General features: G+C 41.7%; 1 pseudogene; it reads right to left on the bottom strand.

The window, feature by feature from the left end:
* Positions 1-3,403: 3,403 nt before the first annotated feature.
* LOC147432842 (uncharacterized) lies at positions 3,404-9,005 on the bottom strand (annotated as a pseudogene).
* Positions 9,006-21,198: the final 12,193 nt, after the last annotated feature.

Raw genomic sequence — 21,198 nt, 5'->3', positions numbered from 1 at the left:
GGGAGGAGAGTGGAGGACTTGTCCCACATGCTCTCATTCCCTCTTGAGGGGGTAGGGTATATATATAAGAGTGAGTCTAGTATATATCATAAGTCTGAGGACTGAGGCCTGGGCCTGGGCTTGGGCTTGGGCTTGGGCTTGGGCAAACGATCTCGATCGAACTTTTATACAAACCAACCCGTCCGTTTTTATAACTCACGTTTTTTATTTTCGAAAATCTAACCTCCCCTCACTCGCGTTTTTATTTTTCGAATTTTTTTTTTGGATATTATTTGGTACGCGTTGACCTCACCTAACTATTTACTGTCCCACCTACCTACTTACCTGCTAATCACTGGTTCACCTAATTACTAACCTGCTTAATTAACTAACTGTGCGCCTAACTGTGCACAAACCAGAAAACACAGAAAATGCAGAAAATTGAAACTTGACAGAACTGTGTAGTGCAAACCAGAAAATGCAAAAAACGCAGAAACGCAAGAAATGCTAACTTTGTAAGCTGAAATCGGAGCTTAATAGAACTAACAAACAGAGCTTAACAGAACACAGAAAACTTGAATGCAGTCAACAACATTGTGTCTTTCTCTACTGTTTTTGCATAACAACAATGATCAAACTTAAGCCGCGCCTTTCCTATATAAAAAATAGCTTCAATACAATTTACAGGTCGCCATTGGAGCTTCACGCGCAGCAGCTCCCCAGCAACGGTGCCAAAAATGTCTCAAAAGGAAGAACGGTGTGTCACTCACCTTCCTGCGTAGTTGCGAATGAAGGATTCCCGCGCCGCGAAGAAGAGGGAGACGCCGCTATGCCGCGCTCAATCGCCTCGCCGCCGTCATGCCGCCGCAACGCTCGATCGCACACACACTCTCACACTCTCTCTCTCTCTCTCTCTCTCTCTCTCTCTCTCTCTCACACGCACACACACAAGGAGATGGTGAAGGAGAAGGTGGAGATGGAGCAAGAGCAACTTCTATTGCACAATGAGAGAATGACTCAATTTTAGGTTTAATTGGCTTTTATGTGAGCTCACCCCATTCACACTTGGGCACCCATGCTTAGCCAACTAACCTTTGCATGTTCGTGTTAGAGTGCGCCTCTCATCGGTAATCACTCTACCTTTCCCTATTGGACCGACAAGCCCGATGCCTGACTTTACTTAAATAAATAATACGGTTACGGTGTCCGTCGTAGGCGATAGGGTGTCCGTGAGCCACGAGGGTTAACATCTCTACAGATGTTATATTTTTTGGCATGGGAAATATCACTTACTCTATATATGTTGGTGCAAAGTTAGTTTGAAAATATGTTGTGATGACTTTTGCAAAGATTCAAATGTTGTTCATCTTATAAATTTCAAACACATACAATACTTCTCTCTCTCTCTCTCTCTCTCTCTCTCTCTCTCTCTCTCGCTATTGTCCATGTACAGAGCTCTCTCTCTCCTTCGCTCTCTCTCTCCTTTCTTCACTCTCTCTCTCTCTCTCTCTCCTTTCCTCACACACTCTCTCTCTCTCTTTGTTGTCCATGTACAGAGCTCTCTCTCCCTCCTTTCTTCACTCTCTCTCTCTCCTTTCCTCACTCTCTCTCTGTCTCTCTCTCTAGCTAGAGAAAGAGAGAGAGCCCAGTACATGGACAACAAAGAGAGAGAGAGAGAGAGAGAGAGAGAGAGAGAGAGAATCCACCCAGTATGTAGACAAAGAAAAATGCTCGAAAAACACCAAGGTTTAGTGTAATCCCACCTACAAATTTTGGGATTTACCTCTGGATTTTAAATTTGAAGGAGGACTCATGAAAGAGTGCCCTATAGCCCTGATGACTGCGAGAGAGAGAGAGTAAATGTTCATCTGTTTTTATGAGATTTGCCAAGAGCAAAGAGCTTGAGGGTAATAGAGGCCATGCCTTCGGCGGCGAAAATTTTAAATTTGCAAAATATTCGAACTATTCTCTAGTATATTTTATCGGGTTTTTCCTCCTTTGCCATCCTTTGTAACTGGCTAATCTTGATTTTCAATTGGCTTAAGCTTAAGCTCAGACACATCTTTCTCAAACACTAAGGTATTCATAAACGATTATCTCATTTGAGGATTTTTTAAAAAAAAATCACTTCACTAAATTGTTTAATTATTTTCTACTTTTATTTGAAAGCACTAAAATATTCATTTGTTTTGATTTTTAATGTGTCTTTTTATTTTACTTCATTTTTGTTTTATTTTGTTTCAAAATACTAATGTGTAATGTGCACCATTTACCTTATTATTGGGGCTCTTTCATAATATATAAGCCATTTGCGAGTAGCAAGTACCGACTAGAAGAACATTAAAAAATGGCTTGATTGAGACTTACCTTAAATGTTATTTAAATTTTATTTGTTTTCTCTCACATAGCTTTATGTAGACTATAATGAACTTTCACTTTTTTTTTGGGACTCCATAAGGCCATTGTAAAAGGGTTACATTTTGGGTGCAATTGTGGACATTGGTTAAAAAGCTTGTTGATTAGTGATACATGGCAACAGACTATCTTTTTTGTCTTTCGAAAAGAAGCCTTAGAGATGTGTTGGATTACGACACTTTCAATGTTTTCGGTGATGATTGAGACTTACCTTAAATGTTATTTTGATTTTAAAGTATTAAATGGATATTGTATTTCATCTTAATTCTAAGTAAGTTCTATACTATACACACACACACACACACACACACACACATATATATATATATATTATATGAGCAAACCATGATAAAGAGAAAAAAAATTGGTGCAATGATGTCAAAATTTAGTTCAAAAATCTTACAAATTTCAAAAAAAATACTACTATATTTGGTTTGCTTCTTTGCAAGGAGGACACCCGATTGCTTAATAAAAGAGACATTCTTGAATAGTGCTTCACCTTATATAATTCTACTTAAACTTAACCGAAAGATTTTATTACTTTCTTATTGTTTTAGAAAGCCATCGTGAGCCTTTCACTTGTTATGAGAAGAAGCTAAACAGTTCTATGTACACTCATTACATGCTATGTCCATTACATGGACTCGTAACATTAGCTTTTGCTAGAAAAATCTTTGATAAAACGCATAAGAAGAAAAAAAAAACCATTTTTAAGTCGTATGTCATGTTCTTGCTACTAACGTCATGAAAGACCAATAGGATACATAATCTCTTTTTTTTATCGAACAACAAATCTGAGTAGGACACCATTAGGGTCATAAGCATTGATATGCAAATAATTAGACTTTGTTGTCATAAGCATTAATATGCAAATAATTACACTTTGTTGTCATGGACCACGTAGTAACACATACATGTGTCGTCTACAATGTGGTTGTGGCGCACCCTCCTGAAGTGAAAACCTTGCCAAGCAATCAAGCCTATGTCAATTTTTGCTTCACAATTTGCATCATCTAGCATGAATAGGATACCCACTATCAAGGAACCTAGTGTCCATAAAACCGTCGAGCTTGAGCGTCGTTGTAGGGCTTGAGGCTCTCGTGTGGCTGATGCAATTGTAACTATTATGACAATCCTCAAAGAGTGGGAATCCTTTTCTTCTTTTTTTTAAATTGGTGAATGGTTGAGATGTGACGATGGTGAGTGATTGGTGGTGTCAAGGGTTTGGGAAAATAGGGACACCATCTCTTCTTGCACGAGCTCGATGATGTGGAGGCGATCGCTGATGGATTGAACATCATTGATGGTAGATTGGTTAGCATGCTCGAGGCAAAGGACTTCGAGCATGATGGAGTTTCTGTCATGGGTGAGGGTTTGGAGCTCTGAATAGAGATGTTGAGGAAGGGTCACTAATGGTAGGGGTAGTGTTAAGAGGGAGAGGAGGAGTTCCAATATTGTGAGTAGTGAGAAGATTGTGGGTGTTATTACTTACGGTGAGAGAGGGGATACTGCTATAACATAATAGTCTTACTAGCTCTAAGGCTTTTGTGATGAGTGCTCTTGTTACTATTCTTACTAGTGTCCTGATGAGTGCTCTTCTTTCTAGGGTTATAAGTGTGAGTAGAGAGAGTTGCAGTAGCCTTGTCGTTGTTGGTGTTGTGGCGCCTTACAATGCAAAAAAGAAGATGCTTCTGGCCCCGCAAAAAGCTCTCGTTTGCGAATTCCCACCTGTTCGAATGCACTTTTCTGAAGCCCTACAAACACCAAACAAAAGGGGCCATCATCAAAAAGGCCCACCACGTGGGTTCCTCTGTTGTGATTGGCTCACGGATCGTGAAACGCGACCCACCCCACCCTTCACTTTTGAAAAAGTGGCTCTGATGGGGTGTGTAGTTGGGTTTTTTAAGGAGAATCTGGGAAGATTCCTTGGAAGTTGGAGGATGAAAGAGTAAAAGAAATGCGGAGTGCATATGCCAGCCAAGGAAGTGAGAGGTGGTCGCCAGGCAGGCATGAGGTGCAACACAGAGTGGGTGCCAAGTGGGCAGATGGGGAGCGGAAAGACACTGCACTGAATTATTTATGCGGCTCATCTTCAACACGCAATATTTATGTGGCTTCGCTAATATGCTTTAGCCTGATCATTCCGTCAAGCCTTCGACACAACCATTTTTCCCTACGTCAGGACTTTTGCGAACGCACACACATACCACGTACAATAGTATGGGATTTTATGGTGTTCTTTTTTTTTCCTTGATTGTCATATGGGATTGTCACAGGGGTTGAACCATAGCAATAGCATGTGCACCTAAAGCCCCTCACATTTACCACTAGGCCAACTCCCCTTGTCATGTTTAAAGGTGGTTTAACCAAGGTTGCCATAAATATTCAAAGCACTTTTGTAACGACAGATCCGAACATGTGCGAGTTCTACCCCCACCACTCATCAAGTACTCTGTCATTTTTTACAAACTATTGCCAACATGAAATGCTCCATTTTGTAGCAAGGCGGGGGTAGCAAACTGGGTTTTCAAACTCTACCGATTTTGGCAGAGTTGAGAATGGGAGGGTAGAGTTAGCTTTTGTAAGCATACAGAGGTTAAATGAGGCTTGTGCGGACGTGCTCTAAGCACTAGAAAACACAAAGCAAAGAAAATCCTTGGTATACCTCTACAAACGCACGCACACATATCTATATAGGTATTTATCTTACTATCCATACATACATATCTATACTAATAGTATAGATAATGGGGGAGGGAATTCCGCCCCCCCACCACGTGGCGCGTTCTCTTTCATCCGGCTGTGTACACTGCAGCTCCGGCCACACGTGCGAACTGAGAGAGAGAGAGAGAGAGAGAGAGAGAGAGAGCGCGAGACGTTCTTGTTTTGGGAGCAAGGTATCGAGCAGGTATAGCCCAGCTACACAGAGACACCGTGGCACGTGCGAATTGAGAATGAGAGAGAGAGAGAGAGGTGGTACGAATTCCGAGCCCACAAGAGCGCTGTGACTTGTCTCTTCAACCTGGAAACGGTGACGACTCGCACAACATATTGCCATTACTCTCTCACGCTCGCTCTTCAATACACGACATATCCGACAAGTTCGCTACTTTGAACCTCTCGAGTCTCATCCACGCTCATGTCCAGGTTCTCTCTCTCACTCACTCTCTCTCTCTCTCTCTCTCTCTCTCTTCCTGCGAGGCTTGGAACAGTGGATCTCTTTTGAACTATGAACCTCTCCCTCCACGGCGCCATGCTAACGCCCCTGTTGCTCCATGTAACTCCCTTGCCCACTTGCAATCGGATTTCATTGCACTTAGCTGCCACAGCTTGGTGTCCTTTGCTACAGCCATCTGCCACCGGCCCTGCTGTGCTTCGACCACAAGCTAAGTATGAAGGAGTTCGTTATCTAGAGTAATACTCATGCTTGGTATGTAAGTGGTGATGAGCATTTGCTGCAAGTCACAGACATATAATATGAGCGTGCAAGGCGGCTTGACCGTATGTGCATGTGCATGGGAAGCGACAAGTAGCAAGCAATGAGGCGGGGTCCGCCAGCCAACCGCTTGGCGGCTTGGCGTAGACTGACTCGAGCAAAATGTCCATAGCTACTGCCACACACAGCAGAAGCTCGCAGACGTACGTAAGCATCTATGTGAGCAAAGTGGTTGTGGTCAATATATATAGCTGCCCATATTGTGACCATCGCTGCAAGAGCGACATACGCCATCCTTGCCAAAGCGCCTAATTCCTTACGGCAAAACACCCTCGCTGCCCACGCCGTCAATGGTAGGCCTTGGAACTTGCCTCACTACGCACAATGCAGACACACTAACTCTGGATGCCTTGGGGCCAGCACAGACTCTCCCTCTCTGTCTCTATCTCTCCCACATGGGCCCTGCCCAGCGACTGCTCAGACAACCACAATCCCTCACACTCCGTCCGAGCCACACACACACACAGAGTACACACACACGATTTCTCCAACTCTTCATGCGCAGCTGGCCATGTCTGTAGTTGCTCCAATAACAGACATTTGCATGCACACCCTCTCATCCTCATACTCACCCACACACACCATCCTGATCAAGCACCCCCTCGCGACCTCTCTGTCTCCCTCTCTCTCATCACAAATGGCGGCGCCTGGCTGAGTGTCAGTGCTCACCAAGTGAATTTTTTCTTTAAAAAATCATGGAAAAATTTGTTTTGAGAAGGTGAGGTTCCCAATGGAACCCGAAAAAAGTTATTATTTTTCCAGAACATGGCAGACACGAAGTTTTTTCACTCTAAATTTCTGGACAGTTAACGGGTCTTCCCACCTTCAAATTTAAAGTTTAGAGGTAAATCTGAAAAAATTAAGTCAAATGACTTTTTCACTATTGAATCCCATGCATTGAGCCTCGAGCAAAAAGCGAGAAGCCAAAAAACCTATGCCTCAACTGAGTTTGGAGCAAACATAAAAGACCAATGTTTTCCCAAACATAAAAAATTCCTTTCCTTGAATTTGCCAGGAGAAGATTCGAAAAATTGGGTTGTTTTTTCGATGTTTTACGTTATTTTTTGCCATTTTGGATCGAAATATTTCCTTGCCCTTCGCCGCCATTTTTGAAATTGAGAAGGCATGATATTAAGTTGAGACACATTTTTCCCAAACATTGACCAAGACCGGCATCGCAAGGGGAGCGAAAATGAGACAAAATCTTGAAATTTAATTTGATGTTAAATTCATCTCACAGAAACCTGTAGACAATCAGTTTTGGATTTAAACAAAAAGCAAACCTACCTTTCCTTGAGCCCCCTAGAGCCAATCGGAATCTTCCCGAGTTGAATTGGAAAAAATCCTAGAGTGTACTTAGTGAAAAACCCTCAGAGCTTCAAATTGAAAGCCCCTAGGCCCCAATAAAGCTCCTCGAGCCACCAGACCTTGATGAAACCATTCAAAATCCATTGAGCCTAATTCAATACAAAACCCCCGAAAACATCCTCAAAACCCATCAGAGTGAGTCAAAATTAATCAAAAATAGTTGAACCCACCAAAACCCTTAGAAGCCGACATTGGATCCATCTTCCAGAGAAAAGATTGCTTTGATTGCCGTTTGTGACGTACAAAAATAGCCATATATTTGAGTTTTCCTTTAAGAAATTTGGTAAAATTTTAGTGTAAATATTCGCAAAAGCTTCAATTATTTACCTAAAAGCTAGGAGGCTTTCAAGTTGGCCCTTATATACTTCGATTAGGAAAAATGTTTTTTCCCTTGCCGTATTCTAAACAAGTTTGCCCATAGCCTAGCCCATAGTTGATTAGATTATATTCAAGACAGTAGGTTGAGAGTTGGAATAACGGATTCTCCCACACATTCCACTATCGGCACTTGCTACAAAGAACCTACAAATCAGCCAATCAAAAATTGGGAAGGGGTTTTGGACCTCCTCTGACCATGTGGCAGCTTCTCCTCAATATGGCGGCTTCTGGCAGTGAACTCTATGTGAGAACACACACACACACACACACACACAGGTGGAAAATTACTTCAACAAGCCATTCATCATCTATGTTATTAGAGAAAACAATTAATTATCAAAAATATTCATACATGAGTCATGGTAAGAGTGAGCGAGACCACCAACAAGGCAGGTGTGTAGTATGGCAATTGGCACAATGTTTCACTAAAATGCAAATGTGTACAGGTTACCATGGTGGGTGACAACGGTGGTGGCCAAGAGTAGCATTGAGGCAATAGGATCAAAGAGTGAACATGAGAGAGAGAGAGAGAGAGAGAGTCTATGTGTTTGTAGGTGATAATAGCAGGCAGACAAAGGCCACAAGCCTGAAATTCATACAACACCAGCAGCCTACATGCATTGCTCACGTCCAACAAGGCGAAAAGAGGGGTAGATAAGAGGCATCATTGAAGGGAATTGAAGAGGCATGGAGAAGAAGCTAGAAGCACCACTAGCTACAAATAGAGAAGTGGACTAGCAATAGCATGAGTTTAACATTTTTACTCCTCCCCATCCTATCATGCCTTTGCTTCAAACCTCTTTTGCTCATACCATCCTCCTCTTGCATGTATGCACACAACATTTACACAACAAAGGGATAAATTACAGGTTGTGATGTAAAATGAGCTTGATTGTGCAAATTTGAAATTTTTAAGGGTTACATATTTCAATTCCTTTTGTGGATCTCTACATAGCACTATTGGAGGCAGTGCCGCCGCCAAAGGCGGCGCCGTTTTACTAGTATCTATTTGTAGATGACTATACATACGTGCATGTGTGTCCATATGTATATAAGGCATTCCAAACAAGGTTACATGTTCAAAATACAACAAGTCTCAATGGTACTATCACAATGAACGTGAGATTTAGCTTGGTTTATGTGGGTAGTATAACCTATTGATTCCTGATCTCAAACATGACTTCAAAAAAAAAACTTGAACCATACTTCATGAATTATGTCATCAAAGAGACTAGAGAGCATACTCACATATATGTGTAGTTGACGAAGTTGTTGTGCTTGAAGAAGCGAGGCAAGAGGCAACACGAGAAGACACTAAGTTGCCACACCACAAAGCTATTATTTGTGAAGCTCCAAGAGATGATGGCATCCGAATGGAGGTCCTCGACCATGTCATAAGTCTTGGTTAGAAATGGAGGGGGCAAAACGGTGGGGCGTAGGGCATGGAGGCTACTAGATGTATCAAAGGTAGTGGCTGAACGAATTCCCTTCTTCCCACTAAAACTCCTCATACAATATACTCTATTGTGGAGATGTGTAGAGTCGTGGCATTCTACCTTCAAAGGGATGATGTTTAGTCCTTCCATATCATCAACTCGATACAAAGGGATTAAGCACTAAGGAGCAAGAGTATAAACTATAGGATGATTCCAATATGTAGTACATGGAGCAGGATTCACTACAAGAGGTACTTCACATTAGCGACGCTCAAAAGTGAAAATCTACGGCGTTGTTATGGACGTCGTTATTCTATTTGTTGCATAGTGATGCCCATAGCAATGCTGACAGGGGTAAAAAATAAATCGAGAGCGCCAGAAACTCAGATCTCAGATCTGAGTTTTTGGTGCTCAAGCGAACGAGGTAACTTGCGCTCTCTCTCTCTCTCTTTCTCCCCACCCCCCCCCCCCCCCCCCCCCCCCCACACACACACACACACACACACACTATGGTACTGTAGCTACTTTGGCTACTATTTTTTCCCCCTCCCTCTTTCTCTTTTCTCTCCCCCCCCCCAAACACTCATTAATCTTGTCCGACATTTGATGGGATACTGCTTACAATAAGCCATGAATAGGCTATGGGACTGTGTCAGGTATGCTCATTCCCTCTCCTCTCTCTCATGTTTCATTCTCCTCTTTCTCTCTCTCCCTCTCTCTCTCTCTCTCTCTCTCACTCTCTCTCACACACACACACACACACACACATTGGGTCTTTGAGAGAGAGAGAGAGAGAGAGAGAGAGCACATGCATAAACAAAAAACACATACACACACACACACAGACATGCATAAACAAAGAATGCATACATACACACATTGAGAGAGAGAGAGAGAGAGAGAGAGAGAGAGAAAGTAAAGAGAGAGAATGAGAGAGAGAGGAGAAACAAAAAGAAAGAGAAAGAGGGAGAGAATAAAAAAACCAAAGAGAGAGAGAGGGGGAGAAGATGAAAGAGAGAGGTAAGGGGAGAAAATAAAGAGAGAGGGATTAGGTTAAGATTTAAATTAGATTTAAGATTATGTTATACTACATTTAGATTTATGTTTATGTTGAGTTTAAGATTAAGTTAGATTTAGATTTACATTAGATTAAAATTAAGTTAGATTTAAAATTAGGGCAATATTTAAGATTAGCTACCTATGTTAGATTTAAGTTAGATTACATTTAGGTTTAGGTTATATTTAAGATTAGATCAAATTTAGGTTTATTGTGAGTTTAAGATTAGATTAGATCTAGATTTATGTTTGATTTAAGATTAGATTAGATTTAGGTTAGATTTTAGTGCATGTCAATGAAGGCACGCTTGGCCCAAAGAGTTACACAACAATATGTATATTCCCATCAGAATCTGACACCTATTAACTCACACACTAACCATATTCAATTAGCTGCGAATCACCACACGTTCAATTAGGTTAGATTTAAGATTAGATTTTGGATTGAGTTTTTATATTAGAGTCTACCTTCGGGATTACGTTAAAATATTAGAGTTGGGCGAATGGTGATCCTCTCTTCCTCTCTACGGATGCGACCTTAAATTGGAAAGCTTTCAATGGCATGATACTCAGATTGGAAGCCAACATGTAATGTGCTAAGTAATCCCTCAAACAAAGATCTGTTGTGAAGAGATGTTAAGATACTGTGAATTGCTATAGCTAGAGAAGAGGCAAAGGGGTTTGGTCCACTACATGCACTATTATGTAGACGTGGGTGTGTAGATTTATTGTACCTATAAATATAGGCATTGATCAATAAAGATGAGATAATAACCCGGTGGTTCTGATCTCCATGCATTTCTAGACCGAGGTGTGCGGGGATTGGACATGACTAGAGAATGTGAGGTAGTTTACAGTGTGAACAGAGAGAGAGAGAGAGAGAGAGAGAGAGAAGATGGAGGATGCCAATAGAAGATAAAATTTATGTCCAGGTTATAAGGTTTTTACCTTCATTATGAGTAGTGACGAGGATGTGGGGCCGTCCAACCGAAACACCTATCTCTCAACAAGGATCTTATGTCCTTGTAATCAATGCAAGCATGCCGTGCAACGAACAAGACGTGTTTCTTTGCAACACGTTCATGAATTTGACGAGTTTGATCCATCTATCATAGATCAAGTTGTTGCCAATTATAACTCGTCGGACTCTGACACTGGCCAACCGGCAGCAATCTTGCAACCCAATGGACATGTTCGCAGACGTTTTGGTCAGGCAGCATACGTGAGGCCACAAGATGTAGCCTCTGACAGCTCGGAGGATAATCATGCAGACCACATTCCCAACAAGGCAATGTTTGAACCCAAGATCGATGAAATGATTGAAACGATCATAGATTCAGATTGGCTTATCTATGATGATATGAAAAGTGAAGCCGATACACCATTGTATGATGGAGCACGTGTGTCTAGATTGAAGGCGCTCCTGGTTCTTCTCAACATGCAGGCAAAGTTTGGATGGAGTGACACTAGTGTCACAACGCTTTTCAGGTGATCTATTACAATGTGTTTACTGTAATAAAAAACTCTAGATGTATAATGATCTGATAGATTACTTACACAAGTGTATCGCATTTTTTTCGCTGTGTAGATTGCTCAAAGAGCCAGCTGATAATGTGATGCCTGTTTCCAGAGAGGAAGCAAGAAAGATCTTGCAAAACTTGGGGATAAATTACAGTTTGATTCAAGCTTGTCCTAACGACTGCATTCTTTTCAGAGGGGAATACATAGACATGGAGAAGTGTTCGAAAGGTGATTCCGAGAGATATTGAGTAGATCTCCACGGAACAAAAATTCCACAAAAGGTTTTGCGACATTTTCCTATGCTTCCTCGCATCAAGCATTTCTTTGAATGTAAGTCCATGACCATCCTAGCATCATGGCATGAGGAGAATAAATCTTCGGATGGTGTGCTACGGATTCCTGCAGATTGCGTAGCCTGGAAACATATAGACAATGAATATGACCGGATTTTGCCAAGGAAGCTCAAAATTTGCGCCTACGCTTGGCTATGGATGGCATAAATCCATTTAGTCAAAGATCAACATCTTACAGTGTATGGCCCGTTGTCATCGTCAACTACAACATTCCCCCATGGTTGACTACCAAGAAAGGGCACCTGTGGCTAAGCTTGATTCTGTCGGGACGGTATAAAGTGAAGAATATGGATGTGTATCTTTGTCCACTATTGGAAGAGCTACAACAATTGTGGATTGGCATAGAAGTGGTGGATATGAGCCGACACACAGGTCGACGAAATGCTTTGATCAGAGGCATTCTAATGTGGACCATGCATGACTATCCCGGACTAACAGAATGCTCAGGTGATTTACACTCAAACTCAAACACTGTAAATCTTGGTTTTTCTCAAGCTTACCGGTTTGAAGTCACACAACTGGCATAAAATGTGTCAGGTATGGTTGAAGTGGAATATATCATAGTGGGAATTGTGTAACAAATTCGTGTGTGGACTTTAATATCATTGCTAGACGTGTTTTGTAGTTTATTTTACTAGTGGCCATTGAGGGATGTTTTTCTCCTGACGTCCGTAACACAATCTACAAACTTGCGGTACAATGGATCTCACAAAAGGAGATCAATGTAGACTCCTTACCATTCGCCTAACTAAACGTTGCAGAGGTTGTGTGCATGTTTGAGAAACACTTTCCTACTACCATGCTAACCATTCAGGTGCATCTTCTTGTTCACATAGTTGATGAGGTGGAAATAGCTGGCACAATACATTCGAGATGGATGTTCTTTTTAGAACGTTTCATGAAAACACTTAAGGGATATATGCGTCAGAAGGCACGTTCAGAGGGTAGCATGGCAGAAGGTTGGTTGGTATTAGCCCTAGTTTACATTGGAGAGTGGCTATACGGATTTGATAAAGCCCGGGGCACGCTATGGAGAACCATATATGATGATCGCATATCTAGGATTGTCATGTGCAATCTCGGTGTTGACAAGATGACTGAAGATCTAGAGGCTAAAATCAATTGGTTTTGCATGCTTCACAATCGAGTGATGCAAAAGTGGATTTCACAATACGAGGACCCCACATTGTACGAGCACGAGTATGTAGGCAACGACGGCTTAAACGTCCTGATGGACATTCTGAGTTCTTGCGGCGGCATGGTTAGTATTAGGGTTTACTCTTTTCTATTTGTTGTATTGTTTTGTAAATTATATGTTTATACTTAAAAAAAGATGTCTTATTGTTTTTTTTTGCACAATTCAACAAATACGCCGCTTAGACACGATGAGACATCTGACTAGACAACGTCAATCTAGCCGTAGCTAGATAGCATTAGTTTCCTTTTGTCATAGCATATGTATAATGAGATGACGTGTATACGTCTTTTCGTAACTATTGGAAAACCTTGTATATATATTTTCTCAATAATGATAATGATGTTGTAACTATTACATTTGCAAAGCTTAATAATCAAGTGATTTTGCTTATGATGTGTACAATTGTCATTAATTTACTTTCATCAATCTACTTTTGTCAGTTTTGTATCTTTATTCTGCAAACAATACTATGGATGATGGACTTAATGGTTATATTGTCTTGTGGGTGACTACTTTGGGTCTATACCTTGCACTTTCTTTCAAAGGTGAATCTGGTCGTTTAGGTTTACTCTATTATTGAAACATTCAATATGGCTGCCTTGCCACCAAAAATGTTTACTCTTATACGTCGCTATATAAGGCTCTGCAACGTCGTTATAAGCGTTGTTGGGCGCATTTCTGACACCTCGTTTTTTGTAAATTTGTACATATGGACATGACGCCCGATGTCAAAAGGGCATGTGGGCTTTCTTTTTGTGGGTTTTCTAGCTTGCTTTAGCAAGCACATGTACATGCACTGCAAGTCGCTAGTCTAGTGACAGCTGTCGGGCTACTGTAAGTGCCCGTGAGTGAGTTTTTTGAAGCGAGACTTGTATATAACTTAAACTCATGTACAAACTTAAAAAAGTTCAGCCAAACATAAAAAATTTACAGGTTTTAGCTCGTTGTGTCTCCTTGGTGCTCTTGGATGCAGTTTTTTGCCCTGACTAGCCTTCTCTACGTGTAGTCGTGCTGGGACAGCTTTCTGTTCGCGTCAATTTTGCTCATGGCGGCATATGGAATCAGTTTTGGTCATCTTCAACTTTCTCGCCAGTGGTTTTTCAATCTTTTTTCCAAGCTTTAAAGTGCCCCAATTGGAGTTGTGCTCTTCAGGTTATGACTAGTTCTCCGGAGGGTTACGACTATGGCAGCCTGGTGGAAAATTGCATGTGGGCAGATTGGGAGGGCTTGTTTATATGAATTGTGAGATTGAGGTTAAAGTTGTGGGTTTGTGGTGTTAATTTGGGAAAGGGGAAGCTCTTGTATTCATATGCATTGGTCGGCGTGCGTTGTAAATCCGTGCTTTGACTGGGTTTTGCTCCTATGCTCTATGGTCCTTTGGGTGGGCGTGTGCTTGTAAATTCCCAAGGGAGCATAGGCCTTTTGGTCGGGGGTTATGAATATTTGTTTTGGTATAGTTTTTGGTTCTGAGGATGAAGTTTGAACGCTCTTGGGCTATCAAGCTATAGAGGATTCCCAGTTTTCCTTTTGCCCAACAGTGTTTTGGTGCCCGCCACCGAGGAATCGCTTCAAGTTACCTTCAGTTTACAGGTTTTAGAAGACATGGCGTTTAATTTTCCAGAGTTTAGTGGGAAATCAAATGAAAGTTCCAAAGGTTTCATTGAGAGAATGGAGTTTGCTCGCCTTCTTGCTGACAAGCAAGACCCAGCGTTGGTGCTGCGAATCTTCTATTTCTGTTTGAAGGGAGATGCTAGGGAATGGTTGGAAGGCTACGAAAAGGAGCTACAATCAGCCCAACCTCCTCAAGTTATGACTTATGAAATGGTAAGGCATGCTTTTCTTACACACTTTCAACAGGTGGAAGACCCACAAAAGGTATGGCAGTCTATTCAAGGCTTAGTACAAGGTGAAGGCCAAACCATAGAAGACTTTGTCAAAGCATTCAATGCATTATGGGCAAAGTGGTGTACATCTTTGGGGGCTGAAATTCTTCTAGCCATGTTGAAGAAGGAGAGGTTTCTTGCAAGTTTGAGGAGTAACCTACGCTTGAAGGTAGAGCTCATGCAGCCAAGGACCTTTGAGGAGGCAGTTGAAATTGAAAAGAATAAAGAGTGGAAAGCAGAGCGTCTTCATCAACTTGGAATCAAAGTTGAGCCAAAGCTTGAAGTGAAAGCGGTAGAGCAACCAAGGGTCCTCATTAGGGAGCCGGGTTATGATCAACAAGCTTCTCATGATGTGAATGCTTTTCGCAAGGAGATACAAGAGGTTGTAGGTCTTATGAAGAATCTTAGTGTGCATATGATGGGAGGTGGAAGAGGTCAAAGCTATGGATATGGGCGTGGTTATGGAAGCAATGAGGGTTATACGGGTGGTAGAGGAAGAGGCATGGCTGGAAGAGGGGATATGTTTCAATGTTAAAATTGTGGTGAATGGGGTCATAAAAGCCCTCAATGTGACAAGCCAAAGAGAATGGGTGGTGACACGTTTCCTCTTCCTCCACAAATTCCTTCTCGAGATCAAGATTATGGTATTGAGATTAAAGGGGAAGCAGGACCAAGTGGATTGACAGCAAAAGAAAATGGCAAAACAAAAGTGGTAAGCATAATTCGTTTGGAGAAGAAAGAGAATGATTTGGGAGCTATGGTCATGCCTTTAGGTAAGAGGGTTACAAGAGATCATGACATGAGTGATGCAAGTCCCAGCCATAAAAGAGGGAAACAGGTTGAAACAGGTATAGGTAAAGAGAAGAAGAAGAGAAAGCCCAGGAAGCATTACAATGCATCTGAATTTCCTTTGGGAGAAGGGCCCCCAAATTATAGTTTAAGGGCTGATTTGGTGGGTAGAAAGGCTGATGTTACCTTTGGGAAACTCATGGAGATGTGTCCCAAGTTAAAGAGGCAATGGAAGCACATAGTCAACCCCATGAAGAAGGAGCCTACAAGGGGGTCATTGAGAGTCCTATCTTTGAATGAGCTACCTGATATATGACCTACTATGGATGCATGGCATAAGAGAAAGTGCATTGGAGAGGCTTATATTGATGGAGGTGCACAGGTATGTGTTATTACTCAAGCTTGTGTATCAAAGTTGGGACTTAACATGGTGAAGAATTCAGGTTTTCGCATAAAGCTTGCCAACCAATCAAGGGTGAGGTGCTTGGGAGTTATAAAGGACTTGGAGGTGGATGTATTTGATGTTAAAGTGCTGGTGAATTGCCATGTTATGCCTGCAGGTATTGGTGCTTTCCCTCTCATCCTTGGAAGACCATGGTTACATGCAACCAAAGCTATACAGGATTGGGGACATGGTACCATCACTCTCTACAATAGAAGGGGTGATAAGAAGAGGTTTGACATGGTTAGCAAGCAATAATTTGGATACTGATTTTGATGAGAAAAGTGATGAAGAAGAGTACTCAAGTGAAGAAGAAGACAATGGGGATGATGGCAGTGAAGTGGAAGATAGCAGCGATAGTGATCTAGATGTTTCCTCGTTTCTTGAAGAAGAGCATGATGAGAAACAAAGATTTCTTGGCCTTATGGAGAATGAGGATATCTCTGGTCCTTATGAGAAAATTGAAGAGCTGATGCAACCCAAAGTTCAACCTAACGTCAAACAAGAGCTGATACAAGGTATGTTGTCTCCCGATTTGACTAGTCATGAGAAGGGTGAGTACCTACATATGATACAACAATTTCCCCATTTATTCATCACTTCTTATGAAAAAATTAGAGGCTTTAAGGGAGAGGAAATCCACATTCCAATCAAGGAAGGAGCTCAGCCCGTACGCCAAAAGCTAAGGAGAATGGGCCAGGTACAACTTAATGCTTTAAAGGAAGAGGTAGACAAGCTTCTTGAAGCAGGTTTCATATGGGTTTCATATGTCCTGTGAGCACTGCAGAATGGGTGAGTCCTATTGTTGTCACACCCAAGAATGATGGAAAGTGGAGGATATGTGTTGATTTTAAGCCTCTAAACGCAGCCATGAAGAGGGATCCATACCCTCTTCCTTTCATAGATGACATACTTGATTCTATTGCAGGGCATGAGAGGTATAGCGTATGTGATGGATTCTCTGGATATTTTCAGCTCACCTTGGCTTTAGAAGATCAAAACAAGACCACATTTATCATGCCATGGGGATGCTTTTGTTAATGTGTGCTTCCTTTTGGTCTTATGAATGGTTGTGCATGGTATCAAAAGCGCATCAACAAGGTGTTCTCTCCCTTTCTTGGCAAGTTTGTGAAGGATCTTATTGATGATTTTTGTGTTTATAGCTCTAGAAAGGATCATTGTGAAAAGCTTGGCACGAAGCAATATGATGAAATTGGAGGTTACCTCAACCCAAAGAAGTGTCATCTTGCTCAACCAAGAGTGAATTTTTTGGGGCATATGATCTCAGAGAATGGGATTGAAGCGGATCCTGACAAAGTGAAGGCTTTGGTGCTCCTCCCATCACCTAAAGATACAAAGCAACTTTCTACTTTTATTCAAAAGGTGAAGTATATGACAAGGTTCATTCCTTTGTCCTCTCAACTTCTTTATCCTCTACAGCAAGTAGCAAGGTTGGATCCTCTACAATGGACAAATGAATGTGAAGAGGTATCAAAGAGGTTCTTGGTTCTCTTCCTGCTATGCAAGCTCCTAATTGGGATAAGGAGTTTTATGTGAATCCATTAGTAGGTGAGGATGCTATTGGAGCTATGCTTCTTCAATGAGGTAACAATTCCCACTACATGAAGCCTATCTATTGTGCTAGCAGGGTGAAGCTAGAGGTGGAAAGAGGCTATACTGAGGTGGAGCTCATTATAGTAAGTGTGATTTATGCATGTAGAAGGTTTAGGCACTACCTTCTCCCTAAACCATTCACATTCCTCACTAGCTACACTCTTCTACCTCAATTGGTGAATAGCCCTACTTTGTCAAAGAGGCTCATGAAGTGGATTGTGGAGCTACAAGAATTCCAGTTCTCTTTTCTTGTTGAGGAGAGTACAAGGGCTACATTGGCTGATTTTCTTACCTATAAGGAAATCCCTCTTCTTCTTAAGGAGGATGCAGTGAAGAAGAAACACATGGAAGCTCCTGACATAGACAATGCCTATCTATTGTTTTTTGATGGCTCCTATAGGAAAGCGCATGGTGAATCTTCAGGAGGTGTGGTAATCTATGATCCTCAAGGTGCTTTGATAACTAAAAGGAGTTTGAAGCTTACCGCACAAAGCAACAATGAAGCTGAGTATGCTACTTTGGAGAAAGGTCTCAACCTTTGCCTTGAGCTTGGCATCCGTCATGTGAGGGTAAGAGGTGATGCTCTTTTGGTGGTTAAGAAAGTACTTGGGGTGTGGAAAAGTAAGAATCCAAGGCTGAAAAATATGTGTTTTCAAGTGAAGAATCTGCTTAAGCATTTTGAAGCTTGGAGCTTAAGGCATGTGGACAGGTCTCAAAATGAACAAGCACATGGTGCAGCACAAGCTTCAATTGGGAAATTGTATGTGATAAGGGATGATGCTCCTCTTTATTTGGGAAGGGAAGCTTTAGAGAGGGAGGAAGAGTTTCTACAAACAGGTATGCTTCCATTAGAATTGGAGAAGTCAAAAAAATATGCCTTCCTACGTCGTGCCAAAAGGTATGTGCTACTTGGTGATTCCTTGTATATGAAGGGGGCTGATCTTGTGATGAGAAAAGTGCCTTGGAAAGAGAAAATTTACAAAGTATTTGAGGAGAATCATGAGGGTTCTTGTGGTGGTCACTTTGCTTCAAAGATCACTTTGCATAAAGTCTTGCAGGAGGGTTATGTGTGGCCAAGTGTTCAACGTGATGTTCATCATTGGTGCAAGTCTTGTAAAGAGTGTCAAAGCATGGAAAATATGGTTCTAAAATTAGAAATTAGAGGTACCATTGTGGCTTATGATGTGTTTGAGAAGTGGGGTAATGATGCAATAGGTCCTCTACCTATGACAGCTAGAGGCAAATGTTACATACTTACTGCTGTTGACTATCTATCCAGGTGGGCCAAAGCCAAAGCTATTAAGCACATCACGAGTAAAGATGTTTCCTTACTTATATATGAAGATATTTGTTGCAAATTTGGCATGCCATTGGAGTTACTTTCTGACAAGGGTCCAGGTTTCAGGGGAGAGTTGGTGGATTATTATGTGAGAAGCTTCATGTGCATTGCAGGTTTACTACTCCATATTATCCCCAATGCAATGGCATGAATGAAAGGTTTAATGGAGAGCTCATAAGGATGCTTACAAAGATGACAAGAAACAATGTGAAGACTTGGGATTTAGATCTACCTTGTGCTCTATGGGCTTACAGGACTTCCATCAAATCAGGTATTGGTTTTTCTCCCTTCCATCTAGTTTTTGGCAAAGAGACTTTACTTCCTATTGAGGTGGAGATACCAGTCTTGAAGATGATGCTAAAGCTTGAAGAAGAGCCCAATGATGCATTCAAGGAAAGACATATATTTGCAATGTGTACAATTGGATAGGGTGTTAGCTTTTGAGCATTATGAGCCGGCCTTGAAGAAGAATCAAGCAAAGGCAAATGAGAAGGTAAAGGACAAGGACATCAAGAAGGGTGACATGGTGCTTCGTTACAATAGTAATCTTGATAGCACTTTTCAAAAGAAATTTCAAATCAAGTGGCAAGGTCCTTTCTTGGTCTTAAACAGGTTTCCAAATGGCACATATCAGCTTGCTGACTTGGATGGTACCCCACATAAAGCACGTGTGAATGGCTACAGGTTGAAGAAGTATATTGCAAGGTTGATGACTGTGATTGAGGATGAGCCTTCCTTTGAAGAATTTTCTGATCATGTGTTTAATGATGAAGATGAAGTGAAGACTCCCTCATGTGGTTTACATGATCTCTTTTGTGCTGCTGATCATGAATGATCTAGCAGGCTGGGGTGTGGCAAACTATGTTGGGCGCATTTCTGACACCCCGTTTTTTGTAAATTTGTACATACGGACATGACACCCGATGTCAAAAGGGCATGTGGGCTTTCTTTTTGTGGGCTTTTTAGCTTGCTTTAGCAAGCACATGTACATGCATTGCAAGTCGCTAGTCTAGTGACAATTGTCGTGCTACTGTAAGTGCCCGTGAGTGAGTTTTTTGAAGCGAGACTTGTATATAACTTAAACTCATGTACAAACTTAAAAAATTTCAGCCAAACATCATAAATTTGCAGGTTTTAGCTCATTGTGTCTCCTTGGTGCTCTTGGATGCAGTTTTTTGCCACGACTAGCCTTCTCCACGTGTAGTCGTGCTGGGACAGCTTTCTGTTCGCGTCAATTTTGCTCATGGCGGCGTATGGAATCAATTTTGGTCATCTTCAGATTTCTCGCCAGTCATTTTTCAATCTTTTTTCCAAGCTTTAAAGTGCCCCAATTGGAGTTGTGCTCTTCAGGTTATGACTAGTTCTCCGCAGGGTTACGACTATGGCAGCCTGGTGGAAAATTGCATGTGGGCAGATTGGGAGGGCTTGTTTCTATGAATTGTGAGATTGAGGTTTAAGTTGTGGGTTTGTGGTGTTAATTTGGGAAAGGAGAAGCTCTTGTATTCATATGAATTGGTCGGCGTGCGCTGTAAATCCGTGACAGGGTTTTGCTCCTATGCTCTATGGTCCTTTGGGTGGGCGTGTGCTTGTAAATTCCCAAGGGAGCATAGGCCTTTTGGTCGGGGATTATGAAGATCTGTTTTGGTATAGTTTTTGGTTATGAGGATGAAGTTTGAACGCTCTTGGGCTATCAAGCTATAGAGGATTCCCAGTTTTCCTTTTGCCCAACAACGTCATTATAGGTAGCCTGTAAGCGTCGCTATATAGGGACGGTTTGAGCGATGCTCATAGCGACGTTCCCGTAGCGACAGTCTTAGCGACGCCAAGGAGTGTAAAAACCCAATGTATTTCCATCGCTAAAAACTTCACAAGTGCACACAACCTCTGGTAGTGATTTGAGTTTACAATTTGGAGGAACAATAGCAAAACTG

The sequence above is a fragment of the Adiantum capillus-veneris genome, chromosome 20, assembly GCF_014529385.1.
Source record: "Adiantum capillus-veneris isolate H3 chromosome 20, ASM1452938v2, whole genome shotgun sequence".
In the NCBI taxonomy this organism is placed as follows: Eukaryota; Viridiplantae; Streptophyta; class Polypodiopsida; order Polypodiales; family Pteridaceae; genus Adiantum; species Adiantum capillus-veneris.
This window is presented reverse-complemented; position numbering and strand designations above follow the sequence as displayed.